This window comes from Lactuca sativa, chromosome 4 (genome assembly GCF_002870075.4).
Source record: "Lactuca sativa cultivar Salinas chromosome 4, Lsat_Salinas_v11, whole genome shotgun sequence".
In the NCBI taxonomy this organism is placed as follows: Eukaryota; Viridiplantae; Streptophyta; class Magnoliopsida; order Asterales; family Asteraceae; genus Lactuca; species Lactuca sativa.
The window spans coordinates 406,340,887-406,351,912 of record NC_056626.2 but is presented as its reverse complement, the minus strand read 5'-3'; the positions used below and the strand labels follow the sequence as shown (position 1 = coordinate 406,351,912).

The 11,026-nt window shown below is 35.2% G+C and overlaps 1 non-coding gene across 1 annotated transcript; it reads left to right on the top strand.

Annotated features, from left to right (window-relative positions):
- The first annotated feature begins 1,103 nt into the window (after positions 1-1,103).
- Positions 1,104-1,210, top strand: LOC111883110 (small nucleolar RNA R71). Its single transcript, XR_002847340.1, has one exon. It is a non-coding gene; the product is annotated as a small nucleolar RNA R71 (small nucleolar RNA).
- Positions 1,211-11,026: the final 9,816 nt, after the last annotated feature.

Below are 11,026 nucleotides of genomic sequence, written 5' to 3'. Positions count from 1 at the left end.
TTCGGGAATTTTTGATAACGACTCGACAAAGGGAGTATTAATCGGGATACCCTTCACGTGCTTAATAAAATCTATATGCTCTCTCTCTAGTGGACTAAGGGCAGCTCGGGAAGGAAATGGCAAAGGTGGTTGATAAACTGAAACAGGGACGAAATTTTTCTGTTCAGACAGAGCCCACGATGTGAGCATAGCGGGCTCACTTCGTGAACTCGGTGTTCCAGCAGTTTCTTCATTTTCGAGTCTTGGCTTCTTTGGCTTTGGATCGGGATGTTGTGTCTCTACTTCTAATGCTTCTAGGAACTAAGAGATGGACTCTTCTTCAGTATCTATGGATATTACGTGAGATTGGGTCTTTTTTTCAGGATTTTTTGGGGATATCTTTTCATAAACCAAAGTGGTTAGTTGACCACGTTGCACTTCAAGATTACTGATGGAGGCTTGTTGATTTTTTTATCAAAGCTTGCTATTCTATCATCAATGCGTGATGATTCTTCATCAAATTTCTTTATTCATCAATAGCAGAATTAGCAGCCTTGTGTCTCTTTTCTGAAGCTTCCATAAACTTAACTAACATGGTCTCTAGATCGGGTTTCTTCTCAGTTGGTGGTTGCTCTTTTTGGCAGAAGCCTTTGCCAGTTTGTCTATATTTTTCTTCCTTTTGCTTCTTGTATTCATCATAGGGCAGCCACTCTTTCTTTGGTTTCCTCCAATCTTCATCGTACTTGTCCCCACTCGAATAGTAAACTTGGGCTTTCTTGTTTCCATATTCGTCCAAGTAGCAATCTTTTGTCAAATGTGGACCACTACATCTCTCGCAACCAACTCTAATTGCATGAATTGATTGGTCCATTTGTGTCAATCTCCTCTCCATAGTGTTAAGCATTGCCATCACCGCAGCCATCTCTTCAGGTTGTGCACCCCCAACTCCTTTAATGCCTTCATTCCTTGGATTATGATATTCGCAAGAGTGTTTTGCGAATTCTTCAATTAATTCCTTGACTTTGCCCGTATTTTTCTTTGTAAGTGGTCCTTGAGAATCAAGGAGTTGTCTTGTCATCACATTTACCCCGTCATAAAATATGGACACCTGTTGTTGAATGTTAAGGTCATGTTGAGGACAATTCCTTAACAACCCTTTGTAACTTTCCCAAGCTTCGTAAAGTGACTCTCTCGGGTTTTGCTCAAAATTGGCTATTGCCTTTTTAAGTTTAGCAATCTTGGATGGTAGACAGAATTGGTCTAGAAACTGCTCACATATTTGAGCCCAAGTAGTTACTGTACCGGGTGGGAGTGCTTTTAACCAATCCTTTGCAGCTCCTTTAAAGGTAACGGGAAGCATCCTTAGCAAGACGGTATCTCTGTTAACATTTGGGAATTGAAGTAATCAGCAATTTCATTCACTTCGTCTAAGTGTTTGAACGCATCCTCATAATCCTTTCCATAGAATGGGATATCCTTTAGTGCGGAAAGGATATGTCCCTTCAGCTCAAATGTGGCAGTGGCAGGGATTGCAGGTTGTACTAAGCCTGGACCAACATCATCTCGAATTCTCTTTATGTAAGCTCCCATGGACATTTCTTCAATATTTTCCATCTCATTCCTTGGCTCGTTCTCGGGTTCGCTCGTATGTTCTTCAAATTCAGGCTCGGTATCGTATTCGGACTCGGTTTGGACGGGTATTTGATGCAAGTGTTCAAGCTTGATCTTGTTCTTTGAGGATAAACTTGAATCCCCCGTTTTCTTCCCCGATTTCTTTGAGAACACTGATGTGAATTCTTTTAAGGGCGTCCTCTTCTTGTGAATTGCAGACTTGGGATCTTCAAGCAGTATCACCAAAGGGGTGTTAGAGCCTCTGGTCATGAACTCCTGTAAAAACAAAAAAAAAATAAGATGTAAAGCTGAAAACCAACTTCCAGGGCTTCTTTTCCTCTGAATTTCATCTCCAGGTATCCTCCTCGGCCAGCCAAAAGTCTTCTCAATCGTAATGGAGAAGGATATATATATATTCTCCAAAATCACTATTCACGTCGTGAGAATTCAAATCTCATGTCGTGAACTCGAAGTTATCGTAATCGCCAAGGATTCCTCTCCCCGAATGCTTATCCTCTATCTTTCTATACTCACGTCCTGAACCATCAACTGTTCACGTCGTGAGTACGTCTTTTTAGGTGTTTTTCTCGTCTTTCAAGCCTTCAACCTCCAAAGTTCCATCCTTTAACGCTTTTAGTCCCTTTCTTCAAAATGCCTTCTTTTTGGCTGCAAAATATAATTTAACCTTAGAAGTATCATTATTCTATGCAAATGACCAAAATATATATAAAAATGCACTTAAATGTTGCCTAGAAATATGTATAAATATGGCAATATCAGTTAATAAGTATTTATATGTGTATTATAGGTGAAGATGTGTAAGAAGAATCTAATTCCAAGTGAAGTGGTAGTGTCTACTCAACTAATGTGAGTTTACCAGAGTACTTGTCTATTAAAACTTGATTTTTAATATTTGGTTTTTCCTAAAATTGATTGTAGTTTGTTTACTTGACTACTTGTTGCATCATGAAAAATTAATTTCACTATGAAGTTTTTCTAAACAATAAAAGTTGCATACTTTCTATGGTATTTTAATCATCCTATATGTGCATATCTTCGGGTTTGGCATTCCTTCCTCAGGCATCTCCAACTTACCATCATTGAAACCGATTTTGTTTTTGCCTACAAAGAAGTTATGCATCTCATCTCTCTAGTCGCCATAGTTTTTTTTTTTCATTCAGAGGGTCACTAACATGTATTTGCTTTGAATATTCAGATGTATATATGTAATATATGGAGTTGGCGTTGATCTATTGGTTTCTCAAGCCATCTTTGGTGACACTGTCTTCTCTGCGTTTAGTCATGATCGTTTGGTTTGTAGGCTAGGGTTGATAACCCTCTTTGATACCATAATATATATTAAAATTTCTTGATATTAAAGACAAAATGTCCATGGTTATAAATAAAGGAGACCTAGATAAAATAGGAAAGGATAATTAATAAATCAAAACAAGATATCCATAATAAAGGATAGATACATATGGAATCCTTCAAGGATATGTTGGACTTTGAGATGATTCACGTGCAACCACAACTGATTTATGAGATGAGAGTGGTTAGATTTATAGATAATCACCATTGTATGCAATAAGGATACTTATTCTTTACGTGGTACATGTGATATGGTTAACATGTTACTTAGTGAGATGTTGTATTGGGAGGATTATATATAAATGGGTTCCATTGTTGGTGATTTTAATGTCACCATTAATTTATGTATTTGGAAACAATATGTAAGTTAAGGGGCTTATAATTTGTACTCTATATTATAAGTTTGGTGTGTGGGGAGTGTATGCATATATAATACCGAATGATATGATAAGCCACTACGACAAATGACGGGGGGTCAAGGGGGTTGTGCCCCCTGCAAGGTCCAAGGGGCAACATCCCTAGTGGGGTCCAAGGGGCAGAACCCATGGCAGTGGATGATTATGGTAAAATTAACTAATCCTGTTAGTGTTGGGAACTATTGATTCTACCATTACCATGATTTACTTAACTAATTTTGAAGACGGAAACCGTAATTGTCAAGTATAAATACAGATCTTCATTTCAGCTGTATTAGACCCTTATAAACTCTCTCTTTTCTCTAAATGATCTCATAATTTTCTGGAAATTTGGCTTACGGTTCTATAGCCAGATTCGTGAGTGTCCCCATGGATTATCCCATATCGGATTTCTTATAACATGGGAATATGGTAGAAATATTAGTTCGGAAAGCGGCCTTAGGCGATCCATTAGGTATCCGGTTCTCCACCATAACCCTCATTAGATCTAACATCCATCACTAGCTATGTGTAATCTGCACCATTACTGAGTGGAGAAGTACTAAGTGTATAATATCCTGATTAGCATTTGGACTTTGAGACTGACTAAGATGGACTTGGAAAATGGGTTAAAAGGATGTGCATTTCATACTTGAAACTGTAATGATATTGAGTTTTTTCTATGATATTTACTTTGAACCCACTATAATGGTATTGACATTTTATGTTGAATTTAAACTATTCTCGATGTTCAAATTTTAGTATGGATAATCACCATCATCCTTTACTCTTGAAGAGTTAACCTTAGGTATTCTCACAATGCATTCAATGCCTTACGATGTATTTTGAAATATATTAAGTTAGAGACGAATATGGAAGTTAGATAACGGGGCTTGGACATTTAGAAGATATTATGTGATGTAGTATCTACTTTTAATTTTAGTTCACATACCATGTTATGATATCCTTGTTATACTTCTAAATGGATTTTGAGTTGGGAACAAATGATTATCTACAAGTGATTTAAACTTAACTCTGATTTTTAGGATGGAGAATTCATTTTTAACCATATTAATATCACCTTAAGCGAGAGGTGTTTCAACATGTATCTTACATCTTTTTTCTTCTTATACCACCATTAATTGAGTTTCCATTTTCCCATTTTAAGCATACTAGCAGTATATATACTTTGTGAAATCTATAATTCTTGCATAAGTACTCTTTTAAACAAATTAATAACTTTTATCTAAAAATATTTTGTAACTTGTTTAAACATATTTTATACTTTGGATTAGTAATTTAAATATATTTTTCACCATTCACAAAAGTGTCCCCATTTCATTGTTTTTGCTTAGGACTGTTCATTACTACAAGTTGCATACGTTTTAGCTCGTTACATTACATATCATAACATCCTAAACTTAAATTTTCTACATTAAGATTCATCCACACCCTTTAAAAAGGTTTGGATTTTGAAGCATGATACTTTAAAAACTCTCTTTCGACACACGAAGACTCGGTATCCACTCACCGCCCACCATAAATAATAAGATTAAACTTGTCTTATTTTTCGCCTTCAATTCCCAACTTAAATGTTTAGGGTGTTACAAATACCTACCCCTTACAAGGATTTTGTATTTTGCTTCACTTTGTAATCCATAAAATTAGGGTAACACTTCTTTATGCGCTCCTTCGTTTCCCATATGAGGTTTGATCCACAAGAATGCATCTATTTCACCAACACAATCTTAATTTCATTGTTTTTTTAACTTCTCAGTGATGGTTTAAAGAATGGCTTTCGTCTATTCTATAAATTTGTTGGAAGCATCTACCCTCAAATAATTTAACGATATAATAATATCATTTCCAAAATATTTTTTCACATAGCACACAAGAAATGAATCATGTACTTTGGAGGCAAGTCTAACTTAAAAGCTTGAGAAATAGCCTTTTATTAAAACTTGCATAACTTTGTTACCAATATTGGACTGCTATGATATTTTCCTCTATCAACTCTATATTTTTCTTAGTCAACCTCTCAATATCTTGACCCATATGTTTCTTTTCCCCAATTTTAATCCAACACCATGCGGTTTATTATTGTTGAATTAGGTGTTTAAGCCAATAAATAAATTAGTACAATCTTGAATTATTAGCAAAGTTCTTTTGGGTTGCCCTCAAAACTAGTAATTGAATATGATGAATTTTAGAGAGAGAGATTGATTTATTGATTTGTTATATGATTAATAAATAGCAATAAGTGAATTTATTAATATGTAATGGAAATAATATATTAATTAGAAATAGTAATATTTAATTAATAATTAATTATAAAATAATTAGATTAATTTTGGGATTAATTGTATTAATTAAAAGTCTAAGGGTTAAAATGCAATTGTTCAATAGTTGAACAAAAAGACTCAAAAGCTTTCATTGGAAGGAGGTAGACGAACTCTAAGGTATTCCAGGGTATCTGGAATATTCCTTTGCAGCTATATATAGGAAGTTAGATAATTACCAATTTAAATAAATGTTATTTTATTCATTTAGGGTTATCTAGGGTTTCTAAATTGCACTATAAAAGGACCCCTTAAGCTTAAATTTTCAGCGAATCCTCCTCCTCTAGAGATAGCCAAAAAATCTCATATCTCCTTTCCCCTCTCAAAAGCTTATTGTTGCTAGTGTTGAGTGTGAATCATCAGAGGCACGACACTTGTGGTGTTAGCTTCCAAGTTATTGAAGAAAGGATTCAATTGTTTACTACAACAATCAAAATGTATGTTTTTTCGTCTACAATCTTCGAAATTACCTAGGATTAATTTTTTGTTTTGGTTTTCCATAGAATGTTACATCAATAGTGTTATGACGTAGATCTTTAGGTTGCATGTACCCTTAAGTGTTAAGGATTTATCCGCATTTATACATGTAAATTCCATTAGTGGTATCAGAGTGTATGGTTGTCTAACAATTTAATGTACATTGCTTGAACTTGAACAAAACCTAAAGGAGAAAAACAGAATCGTCATTCTATTACGTCACTACATTATGGTGTTCTTCAGCCACGACATGGTGATCTTTGAATCCGCATCTTTTTTTCATTCGACCATGGCTTGGAAATTGTTTGCCACGATGTGGTGGACCCTCAGATTAGCTAAAATCATTTTTGGCTTAATTCATAAATTGATTGCGATAATTACTTTAGATAATCTTTTTAATTATATACAAAATTGAGTAATTATCTTAGTAATCAGACAGCCTTATCTTGAATTTGTGAATTATCCTTATGTTTAATTATTTAACTAATTTAAATATAAAGATCAAAACATAATTGGTTTATTTTAAATTAAATTTATTTCTTAATTTTGAAAAATTAATTTAAACCTAGTATTTTGAAAAGTTTTAAAATACACCTTATATATAACATATTAAAATTTGATTACTATATGCCTCATTCACAAAGTCGAGCTATAAGCGGGGTTTAAGGAAACTGCTTATAAAATGGTGGTTGAATGGGTGGTCACTCTCACCTACCATTTCCTTATTTGGTAGATGGTCATTTGCAGAACGAATCAGATAGGAAAATAACTTCATTAATAAGTATAATGACATGAAAGTAACTAAAATCTTTTATAAAATCCCACTTTTAGTTACTTTAGGAAAATGTGAAAAATATGCTAATCCATAAAACTGCACATTATACTTTATAGTAGTTACTGGAGCGCATGTTGTTAACAAACACACTAATAGTGACTATAAAGAGTAATGATGGGCATCTCGAAAATTATCCTTGATTAATGGGGCACGTGTAGTTAACTGGCACATTAAAATGAGATAATAAATGACATTGATAATGCCAAGCATATTTGTATGGTTATTCACATCTTGTTTCTGATCCTCGGTATCCCAATCACAAATAGAAAAGATAATCTGAGATTAAACATCTCATTGATGGATTTAATGAATCTCAAAAGATCTAGGACTTTCATAGTTTGAAATTGGTAAAATGCTTTTGCCTACCTTCATAAATTCACAATAAGATTACAACATCCCTCTTCATAGTCGTGAATTGTTATTTTGGATCATAGCCTTAATCACTTATTATGGGTTAAAATATTAAGGAGAATTGTCATCTAACTAAAAAATTTATTTTTCTTTATAGATTTCTACTCTTGTTGATGATTTTTCTACATCATCATCTACCCACGACTCAGGCTTCTCCTTACTCTCCATCGTGTCCAAAGTGGCATTTGATGGCTCCAACTACAATGATTAGATGCGCAACATTAGAATGGCTCTTCGATTCGAGGGAAAAGAATATGTACTTGAAGAAAAACTCATTGAATTCGATGAAAACACTACTACACTTGAACAAATAGCCTCCTACAGAAAACACTATGATGAACAACAAAAGTTGTTTGCATCATGCTTGCCACAATGACTCCTAAATTGCAGAGGTTCTATGAGGACTACTGGCAATTTGAGATGAATAATAACCTTGTGGAAAATTACAACAAGAGAGCTCGTCAAGAGAAATTTGAAGTGGTCAATTCCTTCATTGCTTACAAGATGAAAGAAGTAGAGTCTATCTGCAACCATGTGTAGAGAATGCAAAGATACGTGGAGCGCCTGGTTAAGCTCAATGTTCATTTTGACGAGGAGTTGGCCATTGAGATGATCTTAAACTCCTTTCCAAGTTATTATGATCAGTTTATATTAGCTTATCATTTGAACAACATAGAAACCACATTGGCCTAACTCCACAACTTGCTACAGACTGTTGAGTCGAGATTAAGGGGGAGGAATTTGGCCCCTCCTTCTAATGCCCCCGTTCTCTCCATTGATAAAGGAAAAGGGAAGAAAAGGAAGGTTACTCGTAAAGCCGACTGGAAGGATAAGGCCCAAGATGGGTCATCAAGCAATGGGCTAAAGGCGAAGTCCAACTCAGACATTCCAACTGTTAGTGACCCCAAAGAGACCACTTGCTACTATTGCAATGACAAGGGCCATTGGAATATGAGTTGTCCCAAATACTTGCAAGATATCAAGGATGGAAAGGTGAAGCCCTCTTTAGTAGGTATATACATTATTCAAACTATAACTCACCATCTACTCATTCTTGGGTTCTTGATATATGATGTGGTTTTCATATTTGTTCTGATTTGCAGGGGCTAAAAGAAAGTGAAGATATGGAGCATGGGAAGATGAATCTGATCATGGGAAATAGACGATCTTCTCCTGTTACCAAGATTGGGACGTATCAACTTAAGCTTAATAGTGATGTTAGCATTAGTTTAATTGATTGTTTATACTCGTCAGAAATGACATGAAACAATATTTCATTTCATGCATTGTTTAGACAAGGTTTTTGCTACTCGTTTAATGATTTGAATGGTTCAATTCTGGTTTATAAAAATAGTATTTTTTATATTTGAATCTTTACCTTGAAATGGTGTGTAAGAAACTGTACTTGTGTGATAACTTAGGCAATAATGTATTTCACATTGATTCGTCTAATGGTTAAGAAAAAGCATGCTTGTGGCATTATTGTCTTTGGAAAATTAACAAGAAATGCATCGCCCAACTCCAAAAGGATGGAGTGTTGGAATCATTTGACCTAAGGCCAGATGATGAATATGAATCTTGTCTCTTTGGAAAGATAACAAAATCACCTTTCACTGGGTCTTGTGAAAGAGGTGAAGGATTGTTGGGCCTCATACACACGGATGTGTGTGGACCCTTTAGATCCACCACAAGAGATGCTAATCGGTTTTTTGTAACATTTACATATGATTATAGTAGATATGGCTATATTTACTTAATCAAGCATAAATCAGAAAACTTTGAAAAGTTTAAAGAGTTTAAACATAAAGTCGAGAATCAATTAGTTAGGAAGATAAAGATCCTCCGGTCTTATAGACGAGGAGAGTATCTTAATATCGAGTTCCACGACTACCTCAAGGAATGTGGAAGAGTTTCATAATTGACTCCTCTTAGGACACCACAACTTAATGGTGTGGCTGAGAGGCGTAATCGAACCTTGTTGGGCATGGTTCATTCCATGATGAGTCAGGCCACTTTTCCCATTTCCTTCTAGGGGTATGCCGTAGAGACAACGGCCAATATCCTCAATCTTCTTGGTTGCCAAAACACCTCACGATATGTGAATAGGGAAAGTTCCCTTGTAAGTAAATATCAAAGCCTGGGGTTGCGAATATTTAGTTAGATGAAAGACTCATGACAAGCTAGAAGTCAGAAGTGAGAGATGTATTTTCATTGGCTACCCACAAAAGTCTTTTGGATACTTGTTCTACAAACCTAGTGAAGACGTGGTCTTTGTAGCACGAAGAGGAGTCTTTCAGGAGATAGAGCTCATAATGCAAAGAGGACAATGGGAGAACAATTAACCTTGAAAAGATTTAATATTCAAGTAATGAAGGAACCTTATAAGACACTAGCACTCAACCAGAAGAAGAAATCCCAATTGAGCCAGTTAATAATTCATTACCTCTTCGTCATTCTAGTAGAGTTAGCATGCCACCTGAGTTATATGGTTTTCGAATAACTTCAAATGGTGATATGTTTATCAGTGATAAAATACTAATAAATTTGGATGAGCCAGCTAACGACAAGGAAGCGATGGCATGCCTTGAGGAAGCCAAATGGAAAGAGGCAATGGAAAGTGAGATCCAATCCATGTATGACAACCAAGTTTGGAATTTGGTTGATCAATAACCTGGTCAAAAGATGGTTAGTTGTAAATGGATCTTTAAGAAGAAGATCGACATGGATGGAAATGTGCACACTTTCAAGGCACGATTGGTTGTAAAGGGTTCTACTCAAACCCAAGGGGTTAACTATGATGAGACATTCTCAATAGTGGCTAAGAGAAAAACTATTAGGATAATGCTTGCCATAGCTGCCTTTCATGATTATGAAATTTGGCAGATGGATGTCAAACTGCCTTCCTTAATGGGAAATTGACTGAAGATGTTTACATGAGTCAGCCAGGAGGTTTTGTTGGTGCGAATCTTGCCAATAGAGTGTGTAAGCTTTAGAAATCCATTTATGGATTGAAACAAGCATAGCGCAACTGGAATCTTTTCTTTCATGAAAAAGTCAAAGGGTTCGTTTTTTTTAAATGAAGATGAGTCATGTGTGTATGTTAAAGCTAGTGGGAGTATAATAACTTTTATTCTTGAGTTGTTTATTATTTTCATGTTCTTGCTGTTTAATCTTTATTTTACCTATTTGAGATCTAATCGATCTTCAAGATTAAGTATTAATCTCATCAATTGGTATCAGAGCAGGAGGCTGTGTAATCGATACACTTCTTTTCTGTGAAAAAGGTTTCAATTAGGGTTTTCCGCAATTACTGATATTTATTGAGCCGTCATCTCATTATTGACGTATCTTGATATTTATTGTTTTGCCCTAATCTGATTTATTACAAGTCTGATCTTTAAACAGGTTATTCGATCATTATGGACGAGTCGCAATCGAATCCCATCAATATTTCGAACAGCATTGGATCTACCACGAAGATTCCCATCCTGTACACCCATGATTATGAAGTCTGGGCGCATCACTTTGAAGATTACGTTATAGGATCTGAGGATAATGGATACCTCATCTGGGAAGCAATTATTTCTGGACGGTTTTCTCATTCTGCA